The sequence below is a fragment of the Canis lupus genome, chromosome 4 (genome assembly GCF_048164855.1).
Source record: "Canis lupus baileyi chromosome 4, mCanLup2.hap1, whole genome shotgun sequence".
Classification (NCBI taxonomy): domain Eukaryota; kingdom Metazoa; phylum Chordata; class Mammalia; order Carnivora; family Canidae; genus Canis; species Canis lupus.
Window position 1 is genome coordinate 4648977 of NC_132841.1, and position 13762 is coordinate 4662738.

General features: G+C 43.6%; 1 protein-coding gene and 1 pseudogene across 1 annotated transcript in view; one reads left to right on the forward strand and one right to left on the reverse strand.

Annotated features, from left to right (window-relative positions):
* The window catches only part of EDARADD (EDAR associated via death domain), a 149949-nt gene that overhangs the window by 87344 nt on the left and 48843 nt on the right, over positions 1 to 13762 (reverse strand). The gene's annotated exons all lie outside the window — the stretch shown is intronic.
* Positions 10794 to 13179, forward strand: LOC140631693 (large ribosomal subunit protein uL22m pseudogene; annotated as a pseudogene).

A 13762-nucleotide genomic window follows, 5' to 3' on the forward strand; every position in this document is an offset into this window, starting at 1 on the left:
TTCAGGATCGCGCCCTGGGCCAAAGGCAGGCGCCAAACCGCTGCACCACCCAGGGATCCTAAGAAAACAACATCTTAAAACCAAATGGGCCGCCAATTTTTATGGAAGGTGTCTTAACTCTTATTTTCTCCATTTTTCTATCCGGATCAGTTAGTAAATGTGTACCTACAGTCTAAGAAGGCCTCTTCCTACGAATTATTAATTATTAAGCCAAAAAACGCAATCCAAACGTCCCAGTGTGGAATTTGAAAAATATTGCTACCACCTCTGTGTAAAATTCTCTATGACGCACAAAGGTAAATATCAGCCCCAATTTCGAGAATATAGCGAATAGTTAAACGGATCATTTTGTCAGCAGACACTAGGGATGAATTCTGGCACACTCTGCTTTTCTGGAATCCTGACTTGTTGATTTCATAAAATAGTTAGGATAGTATCAAGAAAAAAGAAAGCCGCTCTTAGTTTCTGCTTCCAGCAAAGATACAGTAACATGGACTTGATTCATTGTCCAGTCTGAAGCAAGCCCCCAAATAGACAAGATTAGATGAAACAATCGTTTTCAAGTAACTCTCCTTCCAAGAACAATGATCTCCAAGGCAAAACCCAAAGCGGGGGAGCCCTAGCCTGCTCGCCGCACTCGCAGGAGAAAGTTCTCAGGCCAGGGAGGCTGCTAAGCGCCTGGAGGGAAGAGGCCTCAGAAGACTACCGAGAGGAGAACCCTCCTTCTGGGAGGTAGGGGCCGAACCCCCGGGGCTGTGCAGGTGCAGGGCAGGTGCAGGACTGAATTCCGAGCAGCTCGCGGAGGGCGGAGGGCGGAGGGCGGAGGGCGGGAGCGCAGACAGGGGTGGGGGCGGCGGCGGCGGCGGCGGCGGCGGCGGCGGCGGCCGAGCGGAGCGCGCCCGCCCGCACCCCCGCGGCTGTAGGTCCCGAGTTCTCCCGGCCGCCGCCCCCCTTCCCGCAGGAGGCGGGCTCGCGGCCGCGCGGGACCACAACTCCCACAGGGCTGCGCGCTCGGAGGGGGCGTGGCCGGCGACGGGGCGGGACCTGCAGGGGGCGGGGTCGTGCCGCAGGTGTCTCGGCGCTCAGCATCTCCGCCTCCGCACGCGGCTGGCCCGAGCTTGGGACCTCTCGCGGCCGGAGTCTCTCAAGCGCCGGGTGTCGCCTCGGGCCGCCGCCGATGGGCAGCCTGTGCCGAAGGGTTGGCTGGGGAGGCGCAGTGAGGCGTCTGGGTTGCTTTGAAGCCACCGGTGGCCCTGGGATTCCTGGGAGCCCATCGGAAGAAGTTACAGGTGCTGGTAGGGGAATCCCGGGGGAAGCCGGGGCGCCCACCAGCACTGTGAGACTGCGAGCCTGAAGCCAGCAGCAATTCTGGGGAAGAGCCAACCGCTAAGGTGCTCTACGTTTGGCAGAGAAGATGAGCAGGAAAGGTGGCAGCCAAACCAATGGGACACCTGGAGACCTCTGCTGAAACTTTCAGATCTGTCTTCTATAATTTGCCTGTCGTTCATAGATTTTATCTTTTTATTCCTTATGTGGCCTTCTGGGAGAATTCCTTAGCTTAATATTCCAGCTCTCTGGTCTGGTTCTGAGCAATGCCCATTCTGCTATTCGGCCCATGTCTTGAAAGATTTCTTTTTATTGCGGTAGCTGTTTGTATTTCCAGGCTCTCCGCTAATTCTTTCATAACTACCTGCTCTCATTTCAAGATAGAATATTTTGTGGCTTATACCTAGGACTATTTTAATTATACTTATGTTAATGTCTTGATCACTTTCCTTTTTCTTCCTCAGGTGCAAATTCTCTCTTGAAAAAAAGGATAAAAGATTAAAGTTATTTTTTTCATGGTTTGGTTTTTCTGAAACATTTGTGATTGTTGGTTTATATCCCACTCATTTTTTTTTGTACCTGAGAATCACTGTTTTTTACTTTCTTTGCAGTAGGGAGAGGGATGAAGAGGAGGGAACTGCAGGATTTTTTTTTTTTTTTTTGTAACGAAAATGGGAAGAGTCAAGATTCACAACCTAGTGGTCACTGGATGCCCCCCCCCCCATTCCTCCTGAGCTGGATAATCATTGGGATTTTGCTTATTTCTTTTACCAAAGCTCCCATACTATCTGTTCCAAGCTGGAAGCAGGCATCTCATTTTCTATTTCATTTTTTTTTTAAAGATTTTATTTATTTATTCATGAGAGACACAGAGAGAGAGGCAGAGACACAGGCAGAGGGAGAACCAGGCTCCCTGCAGGGAGCCCAATGTGGGACCACATCATGGGACTCTGGAACCATGCCCTGAGCCGAAGGCAGATACTCAACTAATGAGCCACCCAGGTGTCCCCATTTTCTGTTTCTTGAGAGGCTGTATTTTGGTGAACTTCCGTTCTAGGATCTCAGCTGGTTCCCCTTTCATCTTCTGCTGGCCTCCTCCCTCCAGATTTTCACCCCCCCTTTCCTCATGTACAAATGGGGATGGTAGGAAAGAGTAACTGAGGATCCTCCCAAATATTTTTTAGTATCTTTTTTTCAGTACTTGAAAGGGAACCAAACATCCTTACTAAGACTCTCAAAGATGAATGAAAAAAACAATAATAATTTGCTATAGAAATGACAAACATCTATTCTTTGTACTGCATATAAACAAGTAAATTTTTTAAATTAACATTATGTTAGGTCACCTGGTGGCTCAGCCAGTGAAGCATCTGCTTTCAGCTCAGGTCATGAGCCTGGAGTCCTGGGATCTAGCCCCACATTGGTCTCCCTGTTTAGTGGGGAGTCTGCTTCTGCCTCTACACCTCCCCTTTGCTCATGCTCTCTCTGGCTTGCTCTCTTTATTTCTCTCTCAAAGAAATAAAATCTTTAAGAAAAAGAAAAAATAAAATTAACATTATGTTAAACACAATAATTTGCCAGAAGTAATCATTTGAAAGTTGATGTTTGTATACTTTTATATCTTAGTCAAACAAGGCACCACAGGGTCATGCTGATCATCCATGGTCTATATTAAGGTTCTCAGTTCTGTTATGGACAGGAAAAAAATCTGCTGGAGAGAAGGGAGAGAATAAGTTCCAATTTAAATTGGTAAATCAAAAACTCTTTCTAACTGCCTCTCTTACAGATTATTCTACTAAAATAGCAAAGCCAGAAGAGTACAAGATTATTTGTTTCAAAATACATACCCCTAAATTTTTGGTACTTAGAAAATTGCCCAGTTGTCTCCACTGATTGGTAAGTATTTTGAGAGGATGCTTGTCTCCAGAAAGGAGGATTTTTAGCACTGAGAGAGGCCAAGGAACTAGAGGATGTTAACACTGCCTGCACAGTCTAAGCAGCAACTCTGAGCTCACATGCTGATTTTGGATGGTCTCCCTCAGGGAGAGCATGACTGTTCCAAATGAATGTGTATTTGAACAGAGAACTCCAAAACCTCTGGAAGTGTGTCATTCACTGCTCAAGGTACTTCCTGCTTCAGGCATTTGCACAATAAACTCTAGTTAAAGACTACCTTCAGCTACAAACTACTGGAGGTGATGGACCTTCAGAGGCCTTTGCAACAAGTCAAAGCCTTGGTTGCTAAAACCATAGAAGAAGGTACTATGTAGCATACGTGATGTGGCAAATAGGCATCAATAGACACTCAGAGGTTCTAGTACATTGTTGTCCACTAGACAGGGATGAAAAACATCTGGAAAGCTCCCATGAAGTGGTGGATTTGTTTGTTTGTTTTGAAAGAAGAGGAAGGTGGGGTTACTAGACTTTAAGAAGTAATGAATAAAGCATGAGAGGTAGGAACAGAATTTGTTGGCTTAGGAGGAGTTGAGGTAGAAGGTCCTGGGACTGCATGGAAGTGCCTGGATGTCACAGGGAGGTAGTGAAGTATGTACTCCAAAGGGGAGCTGGCATTTGGGTTTGGATATCAAGAAACCATCACTGTAATTACGTGGGATAATGACATTTGTATTGTGTGTGTGTGTGCGTGTGTACGACTGCACGCATGTGAGAGAGTTAATTCTTCATAGCTGGGGATACTGAGTTGGATGGTTACTGATATTCCATCTAAATTCAACATTCCTAGTGTCTATGACTTCTCTGGTTCAAGTATTAGCAATAGCTATAGAGAGAAGGGTTAGGCCTCAAAGCTTGGAGCACAGTGTATAGACAGTTTCTCCAAAGCTTGAAAGAAGACCTTATCAGTGTATTTTTGTCTGTTAAGGCTGCCATAACAACACACCACAGACTGAGTGGCTTAAAAAACAGACATTTATTTTCTCACAGTTCTGGAGGCCAGAAGTTCCAGATCAAGGTACCAACAAGGTTGGTTTCCAGTGAAACCAACATCTTCTCTTCTTGGCCTGTAGATAGCTATCGTTTCATCTGTGCCCGCCAATAACCTCTTCTCTGTGGGCACTCAGAGGGGAGGCAGGTAGAGAGCTTCCTTACGAGGACACCAGTCCTAGCAGATTAGGACTCCCATGATCTCATTTAGCCTTCATTACCTCCTTATAAGTTCCATCTCCAAAGGCAGTCACACTGGGGATTAGAAATTCTACACATGACTTCCAGGAAACACAATGCAGTCCATAACAATCAGTGTAGGGGGAAAACCACAGAGTGAAGTCTAGAGTAGTCACACTGTGATATGATAACTGGGTATAAAAAAACACCTCTGAAGTCCAATAGGATGTTAGTGCCAGAAACTAACAGGAAAGCCCCATACTTTCTACAGTTTTTAGTTTGACACAAGGATAACTCTGAATGTAAGATACTTGGGGGTCCTCTGCCAACCACTGTTTCCAGCCAGGGGTGATTCTGAAGTATCTCTCAGAGTCTAAAGTGCTACAAAGAATTAAGACTTTGGAGTTGGAAAAGCTCCAAAGCCTGAGAAGTATGGCACTATAAGTTAAAGACTTAAAGACCTGGTTCTGCTGCCAACCCGATGTGAAAACTCAGGTAATTTCTTAACCATCTAAATTCTACCACCAAGTGCAGATGTCATGTGTCCCAAGCACCAGAGTTAGTTTTATCCAGAACCCGAGGCAGGTCCTTTGGTTCCCAATCTCTCTCTTTTTTTCTTTTTTTAAGGTCTTATTTATTCATGAGAGATAGAGAGAGAGAGGCAGAGACATAGGCAGAGGGAGAAGCAGGCTCCCTGAAGGGAGCCCAATGTAGGACTCAATCCCAGGACCTGGGATCACACCCTGAGCCAAAGACAGGCCCTCAATCACTGAGCCACCTAGGTGCCCCAGTTCCCAATCTCTTAATTGGGCTGACCATCATAATACGTAGGGCACGTGACAACCACTGGTGAGAAGTAAGGGTTCTCTTCCCCTTGGGGAGAGCAGGAAGGCTCTAAGAAAAGGCAGAAACAGCCAGTGCCTAGGAGTGGAGGCACAGGGAAGAGGAAGAGTGTGCTAATGGTGGTCTTGGGGAGGGAGGGGAGAAGGTGCCACCACCATGGCACTTCAGTCACAGCTTGTGCTTGGGGACAAAGTAGGGGACAGTGGGTGGTAGAGCAGCAGCCGGCAAAGTGACTTTGTTGAGCTTAAAAGCTCATAGTGCCTTTGTGAGTTAGAATGGGAAATACCTTGCTATTGTTTTTGACTTTGTGAATGTCCATGTCTGAGTGAAAGTATGAGGGACAGAGAGAGGGAGAGAGAATGCATTAAATTTTAAACAAGTGCAATAAGTAATGTTTACTGTTGTTTCTGATGAGGTTTCTTCTGCGAAATTGAGAAATTCAATGTGATTGCAAATGGGGTGCTGGTGTCAGACTCCAGACATAGGTTCAAAGGGTTGAAGAGTGAGATCCAGGGAGCTAGCCTCTTAAGAGATGTGAACACCTCGTCACTGGTAAGACCACAAGTCCTGCAATACAATATGGCTCCTGTGATCTGTGTCCTGTTAAATATCTCTCACCATCTTTAACCTAATAGTTTGATTTTTCATTGCATTAAGTCCAATGGGCCTGGCTGCATCCCAGTGTGGGGAACTGGGGGAAGCTGGCCCTTTGTGGAAGGAATTTAGTAGTATAAATAGCAATAGTTATCAGTTCTGGAGAGCTTCCGCTACTCTATTTCAGGCACTGTGCTATGACCTAGGTTTATAGCGGTGAAATAAACATAGAAATAGATGTGGGCTCTGTTTCCAAGAAGCTAAAACCCACTGTTCTCTTTGCCCCATTCCCATTCCACTTTCTTCAGTCACTGTGCAACCCCACCAAGTGTCAACAGGGTTGGGGGTGTCTCTTTCATAAAAGGACATCATTGTTTTATCATCAAGTTGGCTCTGCCTTGAATGGTGGAAAGAGAGGCAGGGCATTTCTTCTTTCCATTTGCTGGTAATTTTATAATCCAGGGATGGTTTCTGGTTGCTGGAAGCTGGTGATATTATCTGGCAGATCAAGTTGTTAAGCATGAGATAAGAGTGGAGAAAGGAAGCCTGAGATCATGGAGGAAGAGCAGGTCCTGAGCGGTCATTCCCTCTTTTGGGTGACAAACACATTCCAAGAATGTGGTTAGTTACCAGAGGATGACAGGCATGGAGTATGGAGGAGCTTGGGATTTTGTTTTGTTTTGTTTTTAAGATTTTATTTATTTATTTATGAGAGACACAGAGAGAGAGGCAGAGACAGAAGTAGAGAGAGAAGCAGGCTCCATGCAGGAAGCTCAATGCAGGACTCGATCCCTGGACCCCGGGATCATGACCCAAGCCGAAGGCAGATGCTCAACCACTGAGACACCCAGGCCTCCCGGAGCTTGGCGTTTAAAAACAAAACTAATAGCCCAGTTCTGTTAATTGGCTTTCTGAATACAATTATGGCAAGTGCCGTATGCTGAGGAAAATGGGGGAGTGGGGGAAATTATAGAACAAATTTGACCAGTCTTTGAATTTATCACTTTTTTCAGCTCTGAGCACAGCACCCATTAATCACTAGCCCAGTCAATCTGCTGGTTATAAAAATGAGCTTTCTTCAAACTGTCAGTTTAGTAATATAAATCATTCCAAACTTTAGCCCAAATATATCAAATCCTGTCTAGTAAAGAAAACTTGAGACTTCTATAGCTCTGTAAACATTTAAGATAAACAATGGACTCACTCTAGTTGCTTTTTAATCTGTTGACTTGCCAAGGGAAGGAGAAAGTAAACATCAAAAATCTTATCACCAGGCACAAATTACAATTTATACCTGTCAAGATGTTATCCAATATATAAATCATCAGACTCTTCAGAAGCCTTTTACCTTCTAATATCTCTATTATACTGGGTAAATGAGTTGTTAGAAGAGTCCAGCTGGCTCATTGATTACAATTCAGCTTACTATCAGAAGTACAAATACACTGTTACATGTTTTTCCTGGTACCTGGACGCTGATATAGAATTACTCACTGGCTGATTCCTAGATCAGCCGACACACAAAGTTACCTTAGTTTCACCTGTGCCCCATTTAACAGCTCTGTACATTTACAGCTCTATTTGCAAAATTTTAATAGAAGAACATCCTGGATGGTATCATGGAAATGTAAGTGCCCAGTACATTTTTCTTTATTTGTATAAAATAAACATCATAGTAAATGAATCAAGGCCAATGTCAAGTGTCTGTCAAGGAGAGTGATCACTAGAGGGATTTCCCATTGCTCTTCAGGATGATAATCTCTGAGCAGACAGGTTCTATTAGTTGTGGACTTTTTGAGAGCTGAGCAGTGTATCTGTGTTTAAAGCACTGTGATCTTTTTTCTTAATGCAACAGTGCCATTGCCACCTTTCTTGTTACCATTTTCTTTAGGAAAATTCCTGACTCAGAAGATTGAATCAGTCCTCCAAGGGGACTTTCAGAAGAATCACCTCCAAGATGATCACCTGAGATATCTCCAAGAAAAAAAACTGAAATTCTAAACAACATCCATAATAAGTCTATTCGCGTTGATAAGAAAAAGATTTTCCCCTTAATACCAGATAAGCTCCATAGGAGCAAGATATTTGCCTGTTTTGTTCACTCCTGTGTCACCAGTTCTTAGAACAGCACCTGACACATCCCTCCAGATTAAGTTGTTTTGAATGAATCACTATGGCATTTGATAGTGGGGTAGTTCATGGTCCTCGGGCAAGGGGTAGGATTTGTGTTGGGATTTCAAGAATGGGAGGAGCAGAAGAGTAAAATCGAGAGGCTAAATCATGAAAGGATACACTTTACTGGACTGGGGTAGGTCTGAATACATTTCAAACATGATTAACTGATGGCTGTGGATCTTTACGAGTTTTGATAATCTTCCTTTGAAAAATGTGAGGCATACAGATGTCATCTCCAGTGAATTCTCTTTGCCCATATACAGAATTACAAAAAAAAAAAAAAAAAAAAAGCATCTTGACAGCCTCAGCCCATTCACTCCAAGATTATAAGTATTTCTCCTCCATGTTCTTTCTGACATCATGGACTTTCAGGTTGACCTCTCCCATCTTGGATCCCACTCCCATTAGTTATAGATGTCATGCAATGTTTGCAATCTTAGGGTTGCAGTGCTAGCTGACTTTTGGTCATAATATGTCTTTGAAAGTAAGTGTGTATTTTACACTTACAGCATTTCTCAGTTTGAACTGGTCACCTTTCAAGTGGTTAATAGCCACATGTGGCTGCTGGCCATGGTATTTGGACAGCGCAGGTCTAGAAAGTCCACACATTGTTCCACTCAAAGAATAGTGTAAGTTATATCACATCTTTCTTTTAAGTGTATTTTTTTATATTTAAATTCAACTAGCCAACATTAGGACATGGTTAGTTTCAGATGTAGAGTTCAATAATTCATCAGTTGTGTATAACACCCAGTGCTCATCATATCACATGCCTCCTAATGTCCATCACCCAGTTACCCTATCCTCCCATCCACCTCCCCCTCAGCATCTCTCAGTTTGTTTCCTATAGTTAAGAGTCTCTCATGGTTTGTCTCCCTCTCTGATGACTTCCCATTCAGTTTTCCCTCCCTTTCCCTATGATCCTCAGTGCTATATCTTAATCTCAACAATTAAGTCAAGTGGTGGTAATAACTCAAGCATGGAATCATGTATTCTAAACCTGTACTGCCCTTGTCTCTACTACAGTGCTTACATTTGTTATTATTATTGGTATTGTTTTAATGTTTCCTGTTCATAGCATATTTCATAAATGAATTAGTGAAATGTGTGACTGCAGAAAATATGATGAATCATGCATGACAAAGACTTTCTCCTTGAGCAAATTTGAGTCAGATTCCTCTGAGTCCCCTTTCTGACCAGGCCCTGACTTCAGACTCTGCCCATTTCAATCAGTTTTAGCAAGTATCTTGCTGAGTCAATTTTTCAGAAATTTCCTACCCTATCCTTGATATCTGATCAAATTCCTTATCTCTCACCCTTGGTATCTTATCCCTCTTAATATCTGATCAAATTCCTCATCCCCCACTCTCAATATTTTATGATATTAGCCTTCGTTCAGCAATAATCCTGTCCATTTGGTTCAGCCGGAATCCTCCCTCCCTTATTCCTGTTGTTCCCTGTTAATTTTCTTTTTTTTTTAATTAATTTATTTATGATAGTCACAGAGAGAGAGAGAGAGAGAGAGGCAGAGACACAGTCAGAGGGAGAAGCAGGCTCCATGCACCGGGAGCCCGATGTGGGATTCGATCCCGGGTCTCCAGGATCGCGCCCTGGGCCAAAGGCAGGCGTCAAACTGCTGCGCCACCCAGGGATCCCCCCTGTTAATTTTCCATCCAAAGTCTCCCTCATGCTCATTGCCTATAAATCTCCATTTGTCCTTGCTGTATTCAGAGTTGAGCCAGATCTCTCTCCTATACTACAAAATCCCATTGTAGTAGCATCCCTTGAATAAAATCTTCTCTACTGTCTTTGACATGTGTCATGAATAATTTTTTCCTTAACAATCAAGAGGGTGCGAATAGAGAACCATGACAAAAATCATAACTTCCTATAATGGACATTTGCTAGGTTTACCTGATAAATATTCTTTTCCTCTTCCTCTTCCTCTAAGGTACTACCCTCAGTTCCAGTTCTTAGTAGAACTGCCAACTGGCCCAGGGGTGGGCAAGTGAGTCAAATGAGGCCAAAATTAAAATTCTGTTGAGAAATTGGACCTTGAGGATTGAACCATGGGTGATAAAGGGTCAGTGCTCCCTTATTCTAATGGCCCATTAATTCTTGCTTTTTTGGTTTCTATATCTATCAAAGTCTCTGCCTTTCTGAAGGTAATGACCATTCATCTGAGTATACAGTTCACAGAGTCTCTTTTCAGTGGCCCATGTGGGCCAAGGTAGTAGAACATAATAGGTCTCTGTGAGGTGTTTTTTTTTTTTTTTAAGATTTCATTTATTTATTCATGAGAGACACACAGAGAGAGGCAGAGACACAGGCAGAGGGAGAAGCAGACTCCCTGCGGGGAGCCTGATGTGGGACTCAATCAATCCCAGGACCCCAGGATCATGCCCTGAGCTGAAGGCAAGCGCTCAACCACTGAGCCACCCAGGTGCCCCTCTCTGTAAGTTTTTAAAAGATGTGTTTGTCCCTGTTGCACATGGCCATTAAAGACAAATGTCTGGATGGGAGAGGGATATTGGAAAAGATGAAGTTATATCTACTCAGCGATTTTGTGGTTGGTGGAGAGAAAGCAACACCCCCATACAGGACCAGTGGAGTGGGTGGGTGGGTGGGTGGAGGGAACATCCTTGGCTAGGATGTACGGAGGAAAGAGAGATGTATGGGGAGAAGAGAGATGTTAATAATTTTTGTCTTCAGTAGAGGGAAGAAGAAAGAATATGGCAGCAATACTGAAATATTTGGGTGCATTATGGAGGCAGAATCTGAGGGGGAAGCTGGCCTTAGGGCTTATTTCATCTCACGATGTTTTACCCCAGTCACATATCCACATGAGTGGGTCTCTGGACATTTCTCAAAAATAGGAGAAGAAGTATAAAATTGTTTATCCTCCACAATTGCCTGGAGAACCTTGGAGACAAGCAGAAATCTACCATTATTGAAGGCAAATAAAATACAGCAAAGACAAGACGTGGTATTTGGCAAAATTGATATGAGGAATGTCCTTTGACCAGGCTTTGGCTCAATTGGAATTCAGTGACAAAAAGGGGACCCAAATAAAGAGATTCTCTTAGAAGCACAAGATATGGCTTGTGAAATTGTGAGATTGTGACAGACCACAACGTGGAATTCAGATCCAATTTATATATAGCTGAGTTGACCTCAGGGCGAGGCCAGTACCTGAAATTCATCCGATACCATGGCAGAGGATGCTTTGAGATCATGGAGAAGGTTTATGGCCATTATTTTGTGAAGTTGGTGGAAGGCCCCCCACCTCCACGTGTGGCTCCAAGGACGGCAGTCACCCATGCCAAAGAGTATATTCAGGAGCTCCTCACCAGAACCATTATTCACATTCTGATGGGGGATTCAGACTCCACAGTGTATATATTTTGCCATTTAATTCTTAAAAACAAACAAATTATAGACAAATACTTTTTTATGAAAAAAAAAATCTGTCTTCAGAACTGCCCCTAAAGCCTTCCTCACAAAGGGAAATGCCCTAGTGTGAGTCTCCCAAACTTTGGCAAGCTTCTTCAGTTTAACTGACCACTAGGTCTGCTTCTCCCTGCTAGATAGCTCTGATCATGATTTGAGTGCCATTTATTTTAACTTGACAGGGAAGGCTACTGGGAAGAGCAGGTGATGGCCCCAGCTCTGGCACTTCCCATGCAGAACATCTGTCAACACCTATGGACATCTTTTCCACCCCCATTCTTATGAATGTTGCTCAGTCATTACATGGGGTGGGCAAACGCTGCTGTTTGGTGATGTGGACACATTGCCCAAGCCGGGCCTCCAATAAAACAAGGACTAGATTCAATTACTCAAACAGAAGCTGGGAACTCTAGGGCTTACCAGCCTGCCAGGAAGTCACATTGGGGGTACTCAACCTGTGCGCTTCCACAGATGTGGATCTCCTGTGGGAGTTTCTGACAATTGTCAACAGCATTTTCTTTCTGGAGGCCCATGTGGACCTCTGGCACTGCACTTCTTGTGTAGAATTCAGGCATTAATTTGCCTCCTTCTCAAAAAGACATGGGCTTATTCTTTTAAGGGTGGTCCTAAGAAAACACCACCAGGAGGTCAGACAGCCCTAAAGTGATTGCAGAGATCTACCTAAATGAGGTTACTCTTGGTTACTCAGGGGAATCTTTCAGAGCAATAACTGACTTATCACTTAAACACATATTGCAGACAGTTTTCCCTACCATGGGAGTCATCTGGTTAGAAAAGGTGATACAAAATTTGTTTTCTGATTTTAATGACATGATCAGTCTGGCCATGGGAAGCACTCAGGCCAGCCTCATCCCACTGCCTGAGGTTATTATGGATATCAGGATTGCCCTAGACTTCTTCCTGAAGGGACAAGGCAGACACTGCGCACTCCCTAATACATCCTGCTACACCTGCATTAATGCCTTACACCGCATAGAAAGGTCAGTACAGAATCTTAATGACAATGATGGTTTATTAGATTTGTTCAACCTGGCTGCATTCAGGACCCTGGAGGGCATAGCTGAAGGTCAACACCCCAAGTTGGCTTCATCCTGCTGCTTAGGTCCTATTGATAGTAACTTTAAATGCTGTATGAAACCAAATGAATGGATTTGGCCCCAGCCTCTATTGGTCAGAGTCATCAGAATGTCTCACTTGTCAAGAAATTCACAAGAAGCCAAGAGAGTATAGAAATAACGAATGGATATTGGGGGAGCCAGTTCTCCATGGATTTATGCCTGCACATCTTGTGGGCAAAGGCACTGAAAGACTTGGTCCAGCCTATCTTTTCAAGGATGTTTATATAGTGAATATATTTGAAATACGGAAAGAGTATCTCTTTCCAGAGCAGATGGCAGGTTTGCTTCCTGTCCTGTCCCTTTAAGGAAAACTCAGCCAGGATTACTGTCCATTATAAAAGATTTGGGGTCCCTATGTTCAGGATTCCTCAGGGTGCCCCATGTTTCCTCCATGGTACTTGAGGAATGAGGGAACCAATTTGAACATGAAGTTCATGCTACTTACTGTGCCATTAGTAATGAAGTCCTTTGTTTCTGACTTAAATACCTTGCATTTTCTGCCAGCATCCATGACATTACAGCCGGCTAGCCACAGCAAAAATTTCACACCCTACACAGTTCCTGATAAAAAATTAGGTAGGCAGGTGAGTTTATAAGTATGGAGTTCGTAGGAATGGTCTGGGAGTTATAAGTCCTGAAACATCCCTAATTTGCAAATGAATGAGCCTGAACCTTAGAGATGAACAGCTTATCCAAGGTTATGTAGGGCAAGGTTACACAGAGATGAAACTAGACCCAGGTATATGTGCTCATTGGTCAGGCCTGGCTGTGAAGTTGAGCTGCCTCAAAGCTTGGTTCTTTTTGCCACTTCTTGTTCTCTGACCCTATTTCATAATTTAGGGGATAGGGATAATAACAATAACAGTTAACAATACCAGCTAATGAGTTATTCTGACTTTTAGTTTTAGTCTTTGTCAGACATTTATCACAATGCGCGCGCACACACACACACACACACACACACACACACATACGCTTGGCACTCAAAAAATTGTTCCGTAATATTAACATTACTTATCAGTGCACTTTGTACCCACCACCAATTGGCCGTTTTATCAAAAACTGATTAAAGTGGAACGGTCATATGAGGAACTTCTAAGCCAAAGTGTTAA